Below are 21,659 nucleotides of genomic sequence, written 5' to 3'. Positions count from 1 at the left end.
ATTAAGTTTACCTGCCCAGAATTACTCAGCTAAGTCAACATTTGAACCCAGGCAGGATAAAAGTGCCCAACTCTCAGGGCTTATTGTTAGCAGTAAATAACAATCACTGACATTTAGTGGGCACTTAGATAAGCACTGCATCATCTCATTTAATCCTCAGTCAGAGGCTGATTTCCTAGTCTCAAATCAGTAAAACACATCTGCTCCCACAGAGATTGGCATTCTCAGGAACGGACCTCCAAAGATGACTGGGTCTTCCGTTCAGTGTAATACCACTGATTGAACAACCACTCTAACCTGAGAAGGGATCCAAGGATGCCCTCCCTTCCTGAATACCACGTCCCACTTGATGTCCTAATCCTGCTACCTGGAATAGGAACACTGGCAGCACCACTGTCCTGTCAGCTCAAACTTACCCCGGCTGGGAGGCCCTAAATCTGGACACATTCATCCCTCACGCCAGCTCCAGCTCACTTGATTTCCTTCTCTACTGGCCCCAGGGTCTTGGCAATATCACCACCTACCACTAGAGCCCCATTTTGCCTTTGTCTTGATTCTCCATTCTGCTTTTGTCAACCCCAGAAAGATCTGAGCACCTACCCAGGGCCAAGCACGATGCTAAGCATGTTGCAAACACAATTTCCTTTTAGTGTTTTCACAAAACACTAGAGGGTAGATACTATTACCAGTATGGCTAGGTTGTAAATGAGGAATCTGAGGCTCAGGGAAGCACAGTGACTTTCTCAAAGGCACACAGCCAGAGTGATAAATCTGGATTTGGATCCATCAGTCAGCCTAATCCCAACCTCTTATCCACCGTCATGTTCTGCTTCTCTGTTTTGCCCACGTCTCTACCTCTTACCCACTGCATGGCCTTGGGCAAGCCATCTAACATCTCTGGGCCACAACGTGAATTTCTAAGTTCACTTCCAGCCTAAGATTCTCGGAATCCCAGCTGAGCAATGCCAGAATTGTCATCATCCCCATATTATAGATGAGTAAGATCAGGTCTTTCTTTTTAAGGGGACATCCTACCCAGATCCCTCTCCTCTCCAGGTTGTGCGCTCATCCCAGGGGACCATGATGAACCGTCATCAAAGCCTTTCCCAGGGGGCTCTGTCCCCAAGCAAAGCGGCTTGTCTGGCTGTATGTTTATCTCATGCTTTACAGGGCAATAGTTCTCAATTTTGACTACGCTTTGGCCAGAGCTGGGGTGGGGGATGGGGCTAGATTAACAAAACCTGATGTCCAGGCACTACCCCAGACTGATTAAATCAGAATCTCCAACAATGCAAGACAAGCAACTGTATTTTTTTAACTCCTAGGTAATTCCAAGGTGCAGCCAGAGTTGAACCAGAATTTTTGAAGCACTGGCGTATGAAGCAAAAAGCAAGGCCCTGAAGCTAGACAGATCCGCCTTATGTTCTCAACTCCACCCTGCTCCAGCTGTGAGCCCTCAGACAGATTAGTTAGTCTAGCTGAGCCTGACCTTCCTCATCTGCAAAATGAGAATGATGATCGTGCATGCCTCAGGTGTCCTTGTGAAGATAAAATGAGATATTGCCCATGAAGGTGCATGGCCCCTGCTCAGAGCTCAATAAATGGCGGCTGACATTCTGTCAGAAAACGACCTGAGATTCTGCTCCCTGTATTTCTTTTCTTCCACATTTAAGGAAGCAAAAGCAAATTACGGAAGTTATAAGATTATAATGAAATGGGGTAGGGTAGATGAGCTGCAGATTTGGTTATTCATTCATTCAACTGATATTTAACAAGCACCCTCCATGTGTTAGGCTCCTGCTGGGAGTTGTGAGTGAAATCGACATGGCTATTGAGCTCACCAAGCTTCCAAGCTATTGAGTTGAAATCGTGGGGGGGGGTGGGGGTACAATAAAGGAATTACAAAATAATAATACATTCTGATAAGCCATCATCTAAAGGAAACAAACAGGGTGCGAAGACAGAGAACAAGAGGGACCCACATAGGTGATTCAGTGTGTCTGATTTAGTAACATTTGGACTGATGGCTCCACAACACAATTACTGACTGATAGCAAGCATGACTCACCCAGCGGGGATTGCTAATTACTAGGTTCAGGGGCAAAGAAAAGATGACTGAGCACTGGCCAGCTGCCAGCTGTCCCTGAGCCAAAAGCAAATGAGCTGCACCTTGGACTCCTCTGGCACGGCTGGTAACAACCACCCCAGCAATCCCTGGAGCTCCATTCCATGCTCTCAGATGGGAAACATTTCTCCTGTACCACTGCGTGGGGATCAAGAACGCTTCTTGGCACTCTCTGCGGTTTTTTAGAAGTGACACCCAACTGGACTTTGCTTCCTGTGCTAGGGAACTCTCCCAGTTATTGCCCTGGCACTAAGAAACACAATCTGACACCATAAAAAAATTAGTGGCATGTATCCCTTCTCCCAAGAGTTCCATGGAGAGGAGAATAGGGTCTGGATGACAGTAACCATTTTATAGAGAAGTAAACTGAGGCCTAGAGAGGAAACCATCAGGCCCAAGGATTCATAGGAATAAAGGGAGCGATGTCTGAGCAACACCAATACAGTGTTCCCAGCCCCTATAGTGCTTCCCTAGAGGGTGTGGTCCCTGAGCAAAAGGGCCAGACATGTCCCACTCTGGAAGTCTACACAGCAAAATTAAATCCCTGTAAGTGCTTGCAGATATGATGCAGGCAGGAACAGAGGAGTAAGGACCAACACACTGTGACCTTCTCACGTCTCCACGACCTTGTCCAGTATTTTCACTGTGAGCATTTTTACCATAGACATCTTTGCTGCAAGCTTTTTCGCCACATAGCCAGTTGATTGTAAGGCAATTTTGCCATAAAAGATAAAATAATTTAAAAAAGAGGGACATTTAGGGCTTCCCTGGTGGCACAGTGGCTGAGAGGCTGCCTGCCAACGCAGGGGACACAGGTTCGTGCCCCGGTCCGGGAAGATCCCACATGCCGCAGAGCGGCTGGGCCCGTGAGCCATGGCCACTGGGCCTGCGCGTCCGGAGCCTGTGCTCCGCAACGGGAGAGGCCACAACAGTGAGAGGCCCGTGTACAGCAAAAAAAAAAAAAAGGGACATTTAAAAGGACATGACATGTATGCACTGATGTGTATAAAATGTATGACTAATAAGAACGTGCTGTATAAAAAAATAAATAAAATAAAATTCAGAAATTCAAAAAAAACCTAAGAAGAAAAAAAAAGGACATAATGACTTATTTACAAAACAGAAACAAACTCACAGACTTAGAGAACATACTTATGGTTACCAGAGAGGAAGGGTGGGGGACAGGGAGGTAGATTGCGAGTTTGGGATTGACATGTACACACTGCTATATTTAAAAAGGATAACGAACCAGGACCTACTGTATAGCACATGGAACTCTGCTCAATATTCTGTAATAACCTAAATGGGTAAAGAATTTAAAAAAGAACAGATACATGTATATGTATAACTGAATCACTCTGATGCACACCTGAAACTAACAGCATTGTTAATCAACTATCCTCCAACATAAAATAAAAATTTCAGGGCTTCCCTGGTGGCGCAGTGGTTGAGAGTCCACCTGCCGATGCAGGGGACACGGGTTCGTGCCCCGGTCCGGGAAGATCCCACATGCCGCAGAGCGGCTGGGCCCGTGAGCCATGGCCGCTGAGCCTGTGCGTCCGGAGCCTGTGCTCCGCAACGGGAGAGGCCACAACAGTGAGAGGCCTGCGTACCGCAAAAAAAATAATAATAATAAAAAAATTCCAAAAAAACTCAAATCTTAAGAACATAATGAAACATGAAAAATGAATAACAAAGTTAAAGACTTTATTGCAAAATACAAAATATCTGAATATATTTAAAATGTGCGTAGATTCATGGCAATACTGCACAAAGAACTGATTTTATTTTGTGGGTTGTACCTAAGAACTTGTCTTCCAAGTCTTTCATTCATAGTAATATACATTTTTTGGCTTATTGATTCGTCTCCTCGTTCACCACGTCATACATTTTCCTTTTTGCTAAAATTTCTTCTGTCGTTAAGAGAGATTTCCAAATACTAGGACGCATATTTGTGACGGAGCTCTGTATTGCATGGTGAAAGCCTGTTGCTTATTCTTGACATACTGGCACATGTCCGTTGATAGACATCCCATGGGAAAGGTGGGTTCAACTCTGTGCCTTCAAAGCCCTTGGCCCATTTCACCTCCAATGTAGTGTGTTTCAAAATAAGAAACCAACTCTTGGGGCAAACCATCACGCTCTGTCAACTTGATAAAGCCATCAATAACGTCGCTAACTGGGAAGAACGCTATTCATTCCAACCATTTGAAACCAAACTGTCAAAACAAACTCAGCCAGTTATCTTATCTTTCACAGCAAAACTGCCTTACCATCAATTTGTTATGCGGCAAAAATATTTTCGGCAAAAAGGCTCATGGCAAAGATGTTTATGGCAAAGAAGCTCACAGCAAAAATACCTAGAACCCCCTAGGATATTCTCCCCGTCCATATATTCATGAGCCCTAGCACTTCAGAGGCACAGCCATCCTCCACCAAGTGTCCAAAAGAAGAAAGAAGGACAGGGGAGGGGGAAGGGGAGAGGAGGGAAAGGGAGGGATATCTGCCATCACTGAGCACCTCTCCTGAGGCAGGCGTGACACAAGGCGCTTTACACTTGTTAACTCATTTAACCTTACCTAGAAGATAGGTATTAATATTCCCGTTTTACACGTGAAGGAACTGAGGCTTAGAAAGCTGTAAGAAAATTGACCACTGCTGTTCACCTCATAAGCAACAGAACTCAGCTTTCAGAGGCCTTCTTCCTTCCAGGGTTTACATTTCTGACCTGACACAATCTTCTAACCCGACTTCCCCCACAGTCACTCCCAGGAAATGGCTTAAATAGAAATTGATGGCTCAGCGTTAACTCGAAAGAGTGTGAGCCAGTCAATAGCTGCTCCAGATGGACCAGGCTAATCATTAGGATTATTCAGGAAGACAGAAAAGCAGCCCCTGATTGAATCACACAGATGCTCTAAGCAATGTTCCATGGCTTTGGTAAATGAAGAAGGAAGCTATGAAGAGAGTACTGAAAAACACTGGACATTTGCCTGTGCTTCCCCCATAGTCCCCCAAAGTGAATCCTGAAAGGTTAAAAGTGGTTTCATCACAAGTGTGGTTGTCAATTTCATAAAATGGGGAAGAAAAAGTCATTCGGGGGGAACTTAAGCCTTCTTTCTGCAAAGGTGAACGCTGGGCCCCAATTCATAACCACAGAGAGAAGAAAATGAAGCCCCTTACAATACAGCATAGAAAAGCAAGAGGCTAGAGACATGGGGTCCCTGTAATGCTCCACCGCATGCCCTTATCCAGGTCACTTAACAGAATTATTGTGCACTCATTCAACCAACATCAGCACCTAGCTCTAAGCACTACCCTGAGAGAACAAAGATAAAGAAGACATTGGGACTTCCAGTTCTAGCCACGCAGAGTAATGACTAAAAGACTTCCTGTCATCACAGCCGTAAAACTGGACTAAGTATATGAAGCAACTGCTTTTGGGCATTGGACAACAGACAACATAGGGCTGTGATCTTGAGAGAAAGGAAATATGTGAGATGTGCTCCACATTCATCTCAGCTTCCTGCCTATGCAGTTTCCAAACAGTGACCCAGGGAAGTGGTACCCAAAGAGAAAGCAGCAGTCTTACAAGGTAGAGGAAACAGCAGGTTTGGGGACAGCTAGAATTTGTGCGGAAGGATACAGGAAAGAAGGATGTTGTATAGAGAAGCTGCAGGAATCTTCACGCAGGTCCCTTTGGTTGAATATTAAACTGTGCAAATGCAGAAGCATCACAGCAAACAGCTACAGGGAGCTTAAGAGCTGAATGGAGATTACAGAAGTCACACACTATTGTGATAGGATGGAATTCTGACCAACCAGAGTAGAGACAGATGACTGTAAGCCCAGGCATTCAGCTGAGACCCTAGAAAGACCACATTTAGGAATAGGATAAATGTTAGTAGACATGAGTCTCATCCTAACAAGCCCTTTGAACATGGCTTGACAGGATCAAGACTTCCAGAAACAAAACAAAACAAACAAACAAAAGAAAACACAAAAAAGCTCAACATTTTTCAAAGACAACAAAAATCCAGGCTCTCAGCAACCTAGCATCCATAATATCCAGCATACAATAAAAATCACCAGACATGTGCGAAAGTCAGGACAAATGTAACTTGCAGCCAGAAAGAAAAAAAATCACTGAAACATACCCAGAGATGGCAGAGCTGTTGGAAATAGGGGACAATATCTATTTGATATTATATATATGGTCATTGCTTTAAATCAAAAGATGGACATGACAAGTAAACATCTGGACTCTCAGGGAATAACTGGAAACTACAAAAACAATCAAAAGAAGATTCTAGCACTGAAAAATACCACATCACGAATTTCAAAGTTTGCTGGATGGGTTTAACAGCTTAATGGACATTGCAGAAAAAAAAATATTGGTGAACTCAAAGACAGGTTAATAGAAATGAACCAAATTAAGACAGAAGAAGAAAAAATACTGAAAATATTAACAGAAACCCAGTGACCTGCGGGACAAAATCAGGTCCAATATATGTTTAATGAGAGTCCCCAAAAGAGAAAAGAAAATTCACTGAAGCAGAAAATATACATGAAATAATAGCAAAATTTTTCCAAATTTAATGGAAAAAAAGCAACACATGAACCAAAGAAACTTAAAGCCACCAACAGGATATGTTTTTTAAAAAGAAAAAAAGAACACCAAACGAAGGTTATCATATTCAAATGAATGGAGAAGAGAAAAATCTTAAAGCAGTCAGAGAAAAATACACATTACATTCAGGGAAACAATGATAGGAATGACATCCGATTTCTTAACAGAAACAAGACAGTGGAATAACATCTTTAAATTGCTGAAGGAAAAAATATATCAACACACAATTCTGTATTCAGTGAAACTCTCCTTCAGAAATGAAGGCAAAATAGAGATTAGATTTCAGCATGGGAGACCTGAGAGAATTGCAGTAGTCTAGGTTTGTCTGTGGATGAAATGAACCATGACTCTCAAGCTCTTAGGTTAAAATCTCAGGTTAAAATCTCATGATGATAACTTTACTGACACATGACCAGAAGGGCAATTTCTTCTACTTGTTCACCCAGAAATAGCTTTTGACTACCAAAATTTTTTGAAAACTTTTTCTATGGAAAAAGATTCCTTGGGAGCCTTAACAAAAAGCTTTAACAAAAGACAAAAAGGCACATTTCTTGGGGGACAATAAATGAAGAGAGACTGCATGGGAAACTTCTCATCATTCAGTGTTCCAGTTTATGGTACAGAGAAAATCTGGACAGGGTTTTTTTCATGGAAACAATGCAGTAAATGTGATACTGCCTCTGCGATCAGAAAGCATTGTGTGAACTGAGTAACTAGGATTCCCTTTTTAAAATACTCCAGAGAATTTCACTAGGGTGAATTTCCTGTGATTGACAACATATGAACAGAAAGGACATATGGGCTTGATATCGTTTTAGGAGGCCAATGCATTCAGCTCATTCATTCACCCAGTATTTGTTGAGTGCTTACCTTGTACCAGACAGTGTTCTATGTGTCCTGACTATAACCATTAACAACATAGGCATGGTCTCGGCTCTAAAGAAGCTAACATTCTAGGGCTTCCCTGGTGGCGCAGTGGTTGAGAGTCCGCCTGCCGATGCAGGGGACACGGGTTCGTGCCCCGGTCCGGGAAGATCCCACATGCCACGGAGCGGTTAGGCCCGTGAGCCATGGCCACTGAGCCTGCGCTCCATAACGGGAGAGGCCGCAACAGTGAGAGGCCCGCGTACAGCAAAAAAAAAAAAGAAGCTAACATTCTAGTAGGGTGGGAGTGGAGAATCTTTTAAAAACACAATTTGGATAGTACACATGCTCTATATGGGCAATAGGAGCCATGGAGAAAGTGATGGAGTTGGGGACAGAGATCTTAAAAAAGGAGATGATGACAATGATTCTGGGGGTCGGGGAGAGGGACAGATTGGGAGTTTGGGACTGACATGTACACACTGCTATATTTAGAATAGATAACCAACAAGGACCTACTGTAAAAAAATAAATTAAAAATTTAAAACAAAAACAAAAAATAAATAAATTTTAAAAATCTATCAAATGGAATGGAGGTTAATTGCAAAGATTTAAGTGTACTCCTAGAAGTCATCAAGTCTCTCAACTGAAGTAGTTGAGCATCTGGGCCCCAGTACTAACCCCCCAGATGAACTGTGGCCTCTTCCTAATTCTATAGGTAATAAAGCCCTAGTTGAAGAATTTTCAAATGCTGAAACACAGAATCTGGACACCTGGAACAAGTTGATCTGGACTTTTTATAGTTGACAGTCTTGGTATTCAGGTACCAGTGGACTCTTCAGAAGCTACCCTAGGTCTTTTGGACCACAGTTCCCAGCAGCAGCTCTTTCAGGGCACTGATGAACTAACATTTCAGCAGGTAATACAGCTCAGCTGTAGCAATAGGCAATAGCTCCAGTTCAGCAGCCACACATAGGAACGCTTCTAAGACTGAACGAAAGGAAACTAGATTCCATATGGCTACAAGTAACCTGAAATGAATCTACTGTTGTCTCAGATGGCCCACAGAGACCATCCCTCTCACCCATGTTTTTATCAGTCATTATTCAAAGTCGTCCAATTCATTGATTACCTTAGTGAAGAGTTCCCTGAAACTCTACATGTAGCCCTGCATCTCTTTTGTTTCCTTCATGTCACCTTGCATAGTTTATTTTTAAGTGCTTATAAGGTAGAATATCTGCCGTTTCACTGAAGAATCCCAGCAGTTAACACAGCGCCCTAACTATAGTGACTATGTAACAAAAATGTGTTGAATGAATATTCAACTGGAAAATAGCTTCCTGAAAGGCAGGAATGCATATATTATACACCTTTAAATATTTACACTAAGTAGTTTTATAGTTTTTAATTATAGCCAGTCTGTAAGATAAAATTTTAAGTTGAAATTGAAGTATAAACATTCTACAAAAAATATTAATTCTATTCCTGAGGTATATGAAAACTATGAAACATACAAAAATATTTCAGCTTAAACTTGATCACCAAAAAAAGTCTTTAAAGCCACTGCACTTTCTTCTGCACTTTCTTCTCCTTAATGGAGAGTTCCATGTGCTGAATTTTAAGCACACATGAATTTTATTTTGGTAAGCTTAAGAATTTGAATTTTCATCTAACTGAATAACTTCAACTGGTTGATAGTTATTTAAAAAAGAGTTAAATTGAGAGCAGAGGAATATAATGTTTTGGAATTAAAGCAGACCTTAGCTTCCACGAAGGCTTGATGAAGATGGAGACAACTGAGAGGGTGTAACACAAAAGAAGATCCAGAAAAGAGGAACTCCAGATTTTCTTGACATTCGTAAACTTGTGGGTAGAGGACCAAAACATGCATGCACATACCACACACATACACCTATTTACACACACCTCTTGACATGTGCATTATCACATAAACAAATGTACCAGCATCATGTTGGAACTAAAGAAAGGAGAAAAATGTATCTAATAAGCAGTGTGAATGCTAATTGGAAATTAATAGTATTGGATATTATGACGGCCAAGATGGAATATAAAGAGTGATTACATAATAGAACTACAAATTGCTTCTAATTTCCTTAAAATGTTATTAATATTGTCATTATTTGGTGTACTGCTTTTTTCTTTTGTCTTTGTGAAAATAAAAATACTTAAAAGGGCATAATGGGGACTTCTCTGGCAGTCCAGTGGTTGAGACTTCACCTTCCAGTGTGGGGACAGGGCAGGAGGGTGGATCCCAGGTCAGGGAGCTGGGATTCCACGTGCCTCACACCCAAGAAACCAAGGCATAGAACAGGAGCGGTACTGTAACAAATTCAGTAGAGACTGTAAAAATGGTCCACATCAAAAAAAAAGGGGGGGGTGGGAATAATGAAGGCAAAATAAACCATTTAAAATATACTGAAACTGAGAATTTATCAGTAGTAGATCTGCACTGAAAGAAATATTAAAGGAATTTCTTCAGGTTTGTGGAAGATGAAACCACAGGAAACAAAGATCTATGCAAAGAAATGAAAACACCAGAAATGGCAAATATAAGAGGGAATATAAAAGAAATTTTCCCTTATTTGTTAATTTTTTAAAAGACCATTGACAGTTCCGTGTTCTGTGATGGTCTAGTTGGGTGGATGGGTGGGAGGGAGGTCCAAGAGAGAGGGGACGTGTGTATGCATATGGCTGATTCACTTCACTGTGATGCAGAAACTAACACAACATTGTAAAGCAATTATACGCCAAAAAAAAAAGACAATTGACTTTAAAGTAGAGCTCGTCAAGCTACAACAAGCAGGTCATATCTGGCTTGCTGCCTACTTCTGTACAGCCCACAAGGTAAAATGGCTTGATAAAGATAAAAATTTTTTAATGTTGCATAGCTGAAAATAAATCAACAGTGTAATAACATTTCACAACATGTGGGAAGTTATATGAAATTCAAATTTCACTGTCCATAAAAACACTCACTGCATAGAACACAGCTATGCTCATTTGCTTAGGCAGCATCTACGGCTGCTTTTGCACAATAATGGCACAGCAGACCAACAGAACCGGTATTTGCCACTCCCATCACCTCTAACGGCTGTGCAGTAAACTGTAAATCACAGTAATGCAGTCATAACTTAGAGCATTTTGAGTTTCATACTTATACCTGTAATGCAGCTTTTCCTAATATTACCAATGCAAATCTGTCATGTTAAAAAAAGAACAAGTGGACTTCCGAGGTCTCGCTTTAAGATACAGTGGAGGATTATTTTTTTGCCAAATAGATGGCAATATAGTGTGTTTATTATACAATGGCACTATAACTGTATGAAAAGAATACAATATATGTCAACATCACAAGACTAAGCATTTGTCACAATATTCCCGATGCGTGAGCTAGCAATGGTCAGAAGAACTAGAAAATTTAGAAATAACAAATGTCCTCACAGCACAATGTCCTCACAAAAATGAGAAATGAAAATGAAGCCACAATAAAAGTAAGTTCCAATTGGCTCATATGTTAGCCAAGCAACGATAAATCACTCACCAATGATGAGTTAATTTTTTTATTACGTAGAAGGCAATTTTTTTTAAATCTTTATGGTAGTATAATTGCTTTACAATGGTGTGTTACTTTCTGCTAGATAAAAAAGTGAATCAGCTATACATATACATATATCCACATATCTCCTCCATCTTGCGTCTCCCTCCCACCCTCCCTATCCCACCCCTCTAGGTGGTCACAAAGCACCCAGCTGATGTCCCTGTGCTATGCGGCTGCTTTCCACTAGCTATCTATTTTACATTTGGTAGTGTATATATGTCCATGCCACTCTCTCACTTCATCCCAGCTTACCCTTCCCCCTCCCTGTGTCCTCAAGTCCATTCTCTAGGTCTGTGTCTTCATTCCTGTGCTGCCCCTAGGCTCTTCAGGACCACTTTTATTTTTTTTGAGAATCCATATATATGTGTTAGCATACTGTATTTGTTTTTCTCTGACTTACTTCACTCTGTATGACAGACTCTAGGTCCATCCACCTCACTGCAAATAACTCAATTTCGTTTCTTTTTATGGCAGAGTAATATTCCATTGTATACATGTACCAAACCTCCTTTATCCATTCATCTGTCAATGGACACTTAGATTGCTTCCATGTCCTGGCTATTGTAAATAGAGCTGCAATGAACATTATGGTACATGACTCTTCCCGAATTATGGTTTTCTCAGGGTATATGTCCAGTACTGGGATTGCTGGATCGTATGGTAGGTCTATTTTTAGGTTTTCAAGGAACCTCCATACTGTTCTCCATAGTGGCTGTATCAATTTACATTCCCACCAACAATGCAAGAGGGTCCCCTTCTCTCCACAGCCTCTCCAGCATTTATTGTTTGTAGATTTTCTAATGATGGCCATTCTGACTGGTGTGAGGTGATACCTCACTGTAGATTTGATTTGCATTTCTCTAATGATTAGTGATGTTGAGCATCCTTTAATGTGTTTGTTGGCAATCTGTATATCTTCTTTGGAGAAATGTCTACTTAGGTCTTCTGGCCATTTCTGGATTGGGTTATTTGTTTTCTTGATATTGAGCTGCATGAGCTGCTTGTATATTTTGGAGATTAATCCTTTGTCAGTTGCTTCATTTGCAAATATTTTCCACCATTCTGAGGGTTGTCTTTTCAACTTGTTTATGGTTTCCTTTAATGTGCAAAATCTTCTAAGTTTCACTAGGTCCCATTAGTTTATTCTTGTTTTTATTTCCATTTCTCTAGGAGGTGGGTCAAATAGGATCTTACTGTGATTTGTGTCATAGAGTGTTCTGCCTATGTTTTCCTCTAAGAGATTTATAGTATCTAGCATTACATTTAGGTCTTTAATCCATTTTGGGTGGATTTTTGTGTATGGTGTTAGGGAGTGTTCTAATTTCATTCTTTTACATATAGCTGTCCAGTTTGTGCAGCACCACTTATTGAAGAGGCTGTCTTTTTTCCATTGTATGTTCTTGCCTCCTTTATCAAAAATAAGGTGACCATATGTGCGTGGGTTTATCTCTGGGCTTTCTACACTGTTCCACTGATCTATATTTCTGTTTTTGTACCAGTACCATACTGTCTTGATTACTGTAGCTTTGTAGTATAGTCTAAAGTCAGGGAGCCTGATTCCTCCAGCTCTGTTTTTCGTTCTCAAGATTGCTTTGACTATTCAGGGTCTTTTGTGTTTCCATAAAAATTGTGAAATTTTTTGTTCTAGTTCTGTGAAAAATGCCAGTGGTATTTTGATAGGGATTGCATTGAATCTGTAGATTGCTTTGGGTAGTAGAGTCATTTTCACAATGTTGATTCTTCCAATGCAAGAACAAGGTATATCTCTCCATCTGCCTGTGTCATTTTTAATTTATTTCATCAGTGTCTAATAGTTTTCTGCATACAGGTCTTTAGTCTCCTTAGGTACGTTTATTCCTAGGTATTTTATTCTTTTTGTTGCAATGGTAAATGAGTGTGTTTCCTTAATTTCCCTTTCAGATTTTTCATCATTAGTGTATAAGAATGCAAGAGATTTCTGTGCATTAATTTTGTATCCTGCTACTTTACCAAATTCATTGATTAGCTCTAGTAGTTTTCTGGTAGCATCTTTAGGATTCTCTATGTATAGGATCATGTCATCTGCAAAGAGTGACAGCTTTACTTCTTCTTTTCCAATTTGGATTCCTTTTATTTCCTTTTCTTCTCTGATTGCTGTGGCTAAAACTTCCAGAACTATGTTGAATAAGAGTGGTGAGAGTGGGCAACCTTGTCTTGTTCCTGATCTTAGTGGAAATGCTTTCAGTTTTTCACCATTGAGGACGATGTTGGCTGTGGGTTTCTCATATATGGCCTTTATTATGTTGAGGAAAGTTCCCTCTATGCCTACTTTCTGCAGGGTTTTTATCATAAATGGGTGTTGGATTTTGTCAAAAGCTTTCTCTGCATCTATTGAGATGATCATATGGTTTTTCTTCTTCAATTTCTTAATATGGTGTATCACGTTGATTGATTTGCATATATTGAAGAATCATTGCATTCCTGGAATAAACCCCACTTGATCATGGTGTATGATCCTTTTAATGTGCTGTTGGATTCTGTTTGCTAGTATTTTGTTGAGGATTTTTGCATCTATGTTCATCAGTGATATTGGCCTGTAGTTTTCTTTCCTTGTGACATCTTTGTCTGGTTTTGGTACCAGGGTGATGGTGGCCTTGTAGAATGAGTTTGGGAGTGTTCCTCCCTCTGCTATATTTTGGAAGAGTTTGAGAAGGATAGGTGATAGCTCTTCTCTAAATGTTTGATAGAATTCGTCTGTGAAGCCATCTGGTCCTGGGCTTTTGTTTGTTGGAAGAGTTTTAATCACAGTTTCAATTTCAGTGATTGTGATTGGTCTGTTCATATTTTCTATTTCTTCCTGATTCAGTCTTGGCAGGTTGTGCCTTTCTAAGAATTTGTCCATTTCTTCCAGGTTGTCCATTTTATTGGCATAGAGTTGCTTGTAGTAATCTCTCATGATCCTTTGTATTTCTGTAGTGTTAGTTGTTACTTCTCCTTTTTCATTTCTAATTCTATTGATTTCAGTCTTCTCCCTTTTTTTCTTGATAAGTCTGGCTAATGGTTTATGAATTTTGTTTATCTTCTCAAAGAAGCAGCTTTTAGTTTTATTAATCCTTGCTATTGTTTCCTTCATTCCCTTTTCATTTATTTCTGATCCGATCTTTATGATTTCTTTCCTTCCGCTAATTTTGGGTTTTTTATGTTCTTCTTTCTCTAATTGCTTTAGGTGTAAAGTTAGGTTGTTTATTTGAGATGTTTCTTGTTTCTTGACGTAGGATTGTATTGCTATAAACTTCCCTTTTAGAACTGCTTTTGCTGCATCTCTCAGGTTTTGGGTCGTCATGTTTTCATTGTCATTTGTTTCTAGGTATTTTTTGATTTCTTCAGTGACCTCTTGGTTATTTAGTAGTGTATTGTTTAGCCTCCACGTGTTTGTATTTTTACAGAATTTTTTCCTGTAATTAATATCTAGTCTCATAGCGTTGTGGTCGGAAAAGATACTTGATACAATTTCAATTTTCTTAAATTTACCAAGGCTTGATTTGTGACCCAAGATATGATCTATCCTGGAGAATGTTCCATGAGCACTTGAGAAGAAAGTGTATTCTGCTGTTTTTGGATGGAATGTCCTATAAATATCAATTAAGTCCATCGTGTTTAATGTATCATTTAAAGCTTGTGTTTCCTTATTTATTTTCATTTTGGATGATCTTTCCATTGGTGAAAGGGGGGTATTAAAGTCCCCTACTATGATTTTGTTACTGTCGATTTCCCCTCTTTGGCTGTTAGCCTTTGTCTTATGTATTGAGGTACTCCTAGGTTGGGTGCATAAATATTTACAATTGTTATATCTTCTTCTTGGATTGATCCCTTGATCATTATGTAGTATCCTTCTTTGTCTCTTGTAATACTTTACTTTAAAGTCTATTTTGTCTGATATGAGAATTGCTACTCCAGCTTTCTTTTGGTTTCCATTTGCATGGAATATCTTTTTCTATGCCCTCACTTTCAGTCTGTATGTGCCCCTAGGTCTGAAGTGGGTCTCTTGTAGACAGCATATATATGAGTCTGATTTTGTATCCATTCAGCCAGTCTATGTCTTTTGGTTGGAGCATTTAATCCATTTACATTTAAGGTAGTTTTCAATATGTATGTTCTTATTACCATTTTCTTAATCGTTTTGGGTTTGTTGTTGTAGGTCTTTTCCTTCTCTTGTGTTTCCTGCCTAGAAAAGTTCCCTTAGCATTTGTTGTAAAGCTGGTTTGCTGGTGCTAAATTCTCTTAGCTTTTGCTTGTCTGTAAAGGTTTTAATTTCTCCACTGAATCTGCATGAGATCCTTGCTGGGTAGAGTAATCTTGGTTGTACGTTTTTCCCTTTCATTACTTTAAATATGTCCTGCCACTCCCTTCTGGCTAACAAGAGTTTCTGCTGAAAGATCAGCTGTTAGCCGTACAGGGATTCTCTTGTATGTTATTTGTTGTTTTTCCCTTGCTGCTTTTAATATTTTTTCTTTGTATTTAATTTTTGATACTTTGATTAATATGTGTCTTGGCGTGTTTCTCCTTGGATTTTTCTGTATGAGACTCTCTGCGCTTCCTGGACTTGATTATTTCCTTTCCCGTATTAGGGAAGTTTCCAACTATAATCTCTTCAAATATTTTTTCAGTCTCTTTCTGTTTTCTCTTCTTCTTCTGGAACCCCTATAATTCAAATGTTGGTGTGTTTAATGTTCTCTCAGAGGTCTCTGAGACTGTCCTCAAGTCTATTCGTTCTTTTTTCTTTCTTCTGCTCACGGTAGTTATTTTGACTATTTTACCTTCCAGGTCACTTATCCATTCTTTTGCCTCAGGTATTCTGCTACTGATTCCTTTTAGAGAATTTTTAATATCATGTATTGTGTTGTTCATCATTGTTTGTTTGCTCTTTAGTTCTTCTAGGTCCTTGTTGAACGTTTCTTGTATTTTCCCCATTCTATTTCCAAGATTTTGGATCATCTTTACTCTCATTACTCTGAATTCTTTTTCAGGTAGACTGCCTATTTCCTCTTCATTTGTTAGGTCTGGTGGGTTTTTACCTTGCTCCTTCATCTGCTGTGCATTTCTCTGTCTTCTCATTTTGCTTAACTTACTGTGTTTGGGGTCTCCTTTTTGCAGGCTGCTGGTTTGTAGTTCCCGTTGTTTTTGGTGTCTGACCCCAGTGGCTAAGGCTGGTTCAGTGGGTTGTGTAGACTTCCTGGTGGAGGGGACTGCAGACCTCTGGGACAACACTAGACGCACCAACATTCGAATTATACGGGTTCCAGAAGAAGAAGAGAAAAAGAAAGGGACTGAGAAAATATTTGAAGAGATTATAGTTGAAAACTTCCCTAATACGGGAAAGGAAATAGTTCATCAAGTCCAGGAAGCACAGAGAGTCCCATACAGGATAAATCCAAGGAGAAATACACCAAGACACATATTAATCAAACTGTCAAAAATTAAATACAAAGAAAACATATTAAAAGCAGCAAGGGAAAAACAACAAATAACACACAAGGGAATCCCCATAAGGTTAACAGCTGATCTTTCAGCAGAAACTCTGCAAGCCAGAAGGGACTGGCAGGACATATTGAAAGTGATGAAGGAGAAAAACCTGCAACCAAGATTACTCTACCCAGCAAGGATCTCATTCAGATTTGATAGAGAAATTAAAACCTTTACAGACAAGCAAAAAGCTGAGAGAGTTCAGCACCACCAAACCAGCTCTACAACAACTGCTAAAGGAACTTCTCTAGGCAAGAAACACAAGGGAAGGAAAAGACCTACAATAACGAACCAAAAACAATTAAGAAAATGGGAATAGGAACATACATATCGATAATTACCTTAAATGTAAATGGACTAAATGCTCCCACCAAAAGACACAGATTGGCTGAATGGATACAAAAACAAGACGCATATATTTGCTGTCTACAAGAGACCCACTTCAGACCTAGAGACACATACAGACTGAAAGTAAGGGGATGGAAAAAGGTATTTCATGCAAATGGAAACCAAAAGAAAGCTGGAGTAGCAATTCTCATATTAGATAAAATAGACTTTAAAATAAAAACTATTAGAAGAGACAAAGAAGGACACTACATAATGATCAAGGGATCGATCCAAGAAGAAGATATAACAATTGTAAATATTTATGCACCCAACATAGGAGCACCTCAATACATAAGGCAATTACTAACAGCCATAAAAGGGGAAATCGACAGTAACACATTCATAGTAGGGGACTTTAACACCCCACTTTCACCAATGGACAGATCATCCAAAATGAAAATAAATAAGGAAACACAAGCTTTAAATGATACATTAAACAAGATGGACTTAATTGATATTTATAGGACATTCCATCCAAAAACAACAGAATACACATTTTTCTCTAGTGCTCATGGAACATTCTCCAGGATAGATCATATCTTGGGTCACAAATCAAGCCTTGGTAAATTTAAGAAAATTGAAATTGTATCAAGTATCTTTTCTGACCACAACGCTATGAGACTAGATATCAATTACAGGAAAAGGTCTGTAAAAAATACAAACACATGGAGGCTAAACAATACGCTACTTAATAACAAAGTGATCACTGAAGAAATCAAAGAGGAAACCAAAAAATACCTAGAAACAAATGACAACGGAGACACGACGACTCAAAATCTATGGGATGCAGCAAAAGCAGTTCTAAGAGGGAAGTTTATAGCAATACAATCCTACCTTAAGAAACAGGAAACATCTTGAATAAACAACCAACCCTTGCACCTAAAGCAATTAGAGAAAAAAGAATTAAAAAAAAACCCAAAATTAGCAGAAGGAAAGAAATCATAAAAATAAGATCAGAAATAAATGAAAAAGAAATGAAAGAAAGGATAGCAAAGATCAATAAAACTAAAAGCTGGTTCTTTGAGAAGATAAACAAAATTCATAAACCATTAGCCAGACTCATCAAGAAAAAAAGGGAGAAGACTTAATAGAATTGGAAATGAAAAAGGAGAAGTAACAACTGACACTGCAGAAATACAAAGGATCATGAGAGATTACTACAAGCAACTCTATGCCAATAAAATGGACAACCTGGAAGAAATGGACAAATTCTTAGAAAGGCACAACCTGCCAAGACTGAATCAGGAAGAAATAGAAAATATGAACAGACCAATCACAATCACTGAAATTGAAACTGTGATTAAAACTCTTCCAACAAACAAAAGCCCAGGACCAGATGGCTTCACAGGCGAATTCTATCAAACATTTAGAGAAGAGCTAACACCTATCCTTCTCAAACTCTTCCAAAATATAGCAGAGGGAGGAACACTCCCAAACTCATTCTACGAGGCCACCATCACCCTGATACCAAAACCAGACACAGATGTCACAAGGAAAGAAAACTAAAGGCCAATATCACTGATAAACATAGATGCAAAAATCCTCAACAAAATACTAGCAAACAGAATCCAACAGCACATTAAAAGGATCATACAACATGGTCAAGTGGGGTTTATCCCAACAATGCAAGAATTCTTCAATATATGCAAATCAATCCATGTGATAAACCATATTAACAAATTGAAGGAGAAAAACCATATGATTATCTCAATAGATGCAGAAAAAGCTTTTGACAAAATTCAACACCCATTTATGATAAAAACTGTCCAGAAAGTAGGCATAGAGGGAACTTACCTCAACATAATAAAGGCCATATATGACAAACCCATAGCCAACATTGTTCTCAATGGTGAAAAACTGAAACCATTTCCTCTAAGATCAGGAACAAGACAAGGATGTCCACTCTCACCACTGTTATTCAACATAGTTCTGGAAGTTTTAGCCACAGCAATCAGAGAAGAAAATGAGAGCTAATCAATGAATCTGGTAAGGTAGTAGGATCCAAAATTAATGCACAGAAATTTCTTGCATTCCTAAACACTAATGATGAAAAATCTGAAAGAGAAATTAAGGAAACACTCTCATTTACCATTGCAACATAAAGAATAAAATACCTAGAAATAAACCTACCTGAGGTGGCAAAAGACCCGTACACAGAAAACTACAAAACACTGATGAAAGAAATCAAAGATGACACAAACATAAGCAGAGATATACCACATTCGTGGATTCGAAGAATCATTATTGTGAAAATGACTATACTACCCAAAGCAATCTACAGATTCAATGCAACCCTTATCAAACTATCAATGGCATTTTTGGCAGAACTAAAACAAAAAATTTCACAATTTGTATGGAAAAACAAAAGAGCCCGAATAGCCAAAGCAATCTTGAGAACGAAAAACGGAGCTGGAGGAATCAGGCTTGTGGACTTCAGACTATACTACAAAGCTACAGTAATCAAGACTCTATGGTAGTGGTACAAAAACAGAAATATAGATCAATGGAACAGGACAGAAAGCCCAGAGATAAACCCACACACATATGGTCACCTTATTTTTGATAAAGGAGGCAAGAACATACAATGGAAAAAAGACAGCCTCTTCAATAAGTGGTGCTGCACAAACTGGACAGCTACATGTAAAAGAATGAAATTAGAACACTCCCTAACACCACACACAAAAATCCACTCAAAATGTATTAAAGGCCTAAATGTAAGGCCAGACACTATAAAACTCTTAGAGGAAACCATAGGCAGAACACTGTATGACATAAATCACAGCAAGATCCTTTTTGACCCACCTCCTAGAGAAATGGAAATAAAAATAAACAAATGGGACGTAATGAAACTTAAGAGCTTTTGCACGGCAAAGGAAACCATAAACAAGACAGTAAGACGACCCTCAGAATGGGAGAAAATCGTTGCAAAGGAAGCAACTGACAAAGGATTCATCTCTAAATTAGACAAGCAGCTCATGCAGCTCAATATCAAAAAAAACAAACAACCCAGTCCAAAAGTGGGCAGAAGACCTAAATAGACATTTGTCCAAAGAAGATATACAGATTGCCAACAAACACATTAAAGGATGGTCAACATCGTTAATCATTAGAGAAATGCAAATCTAATCTACAGTGAGGTATCACCTCACACCAGTCAGAATGGCCACCATCAAAAAATCTACAAACAGTAAATGCTGGAGAGGGTGTGGAGAAAAGGGAACCCTCTTGCACTGTTGGTGGGAATGTAAATTGATACAGCCACTATGGAGAACAGTATGGAGCTTCCTTAAAGAACTAAATATAGAACTACCATACGACCCAGAAATCCCACTACTGGGCATATACCCTGAGAAAACCATAATTCAAAAAGAGTCATGTACCACAATGTTCATTGCAGCTCTATTTACAATAGCCAGGACATGGAAGCAACCTAAGTGTCCACCGACAAATGAATGGATAAAGAAGATGTGGCACATATATGCAATGGAATATTACTCTGCCATAAAAAGAAACAAAACTGAGTTATTTGCAGTGAGGTGGATGGACCTAGAGTCTATCATACAGAGTGAAGTAAGTCAAAAAGAGAAAAACAAATACTGTATGCTAACATATATATATGGAATCTAAAAGAAAAAAAAATGGTCTGAAGAACTTAGGGGCAGCACAGGAATAAAGACATAGAGAATGTACTTGAGGACACAGGAGGGGGAAGGGTAAGCTGGGACGAAGTGAGAGAGTGGCATGGCCATATACACACTAACAAATGTAAAATCGATAGGTAGTGGGAGGCAGCCGCATAGCACAGGGAGATCAGCTCTGTGCTTTGTGACCACCTAGAGGGATGGGAGAGAGATGCAAGAGGGAGGAGATATGGCGATAAATGTATATGTATAGCTGATTCACTTTGTTATAAAGCAGAAACTAACACACCATTGTAAAGCCATTATACTCCAATAAAGATGTTTAAAAAAAAATAAGCTACAAGGATATATTGTACAACACAAGAAATATAGCCAATATTTAATAACTATAAATGGAGTATAACCTTTAAAAATTGTGAATCACTCTATTGTACACCTGTAACTTACATAATATTGTACGTCAACTATACTTCAATTTAAAAAAATCATGTTTGTTTGTTTTTATTGCCTCTCTCCATCCCCACTAGAATGTAAGCGCCTTGAGAGTTGAGACCCTGCCTATTTGTTAATGGTTATAGCCTAATGCGTATAGAACACTGCCTGGAACAGGTAAGCACTCAACAAATATTGGGTGAATGAAGAAATGAATGCATTGGCCTTCTAAAATGCATAGTCAAGCCCATCATCAAGTCCTTTCTGTTGATATGTTGTAAATTTCAGGAAAATTTCCCTCCTGAAAGTCACTGAGGTATTTTAACAAGAGATTGGAAATCCTAATTACTCAGTTCACACAATGCTTAGTGAAGCTGCTTTCAATTTATTCAATTGAGAACCTTTTTTTTCTTGACCTTGCCGATTTAATAACCTTACATTCTGAGAATTTAGAATAAA

This window comes from Orcinus orca, chromosome 6 (assembly GCF_937001465.1).
Source record: "Orcinus orca chromosome 6, mOrcOrc1.1, whole genome shotgun sequence".
Taxonomy (NCBI): domain Eukaryota; kingdom Metazoa; phylum Chordata; class Mammalia; order Artiodactyla; family Delphinidae; genus Orcinus; species Orcinus orca.
The sequence above is the reverse complement of the archived record's forward strand: the minus strand, read 5'-3'. Positions refer to the sequence as shown.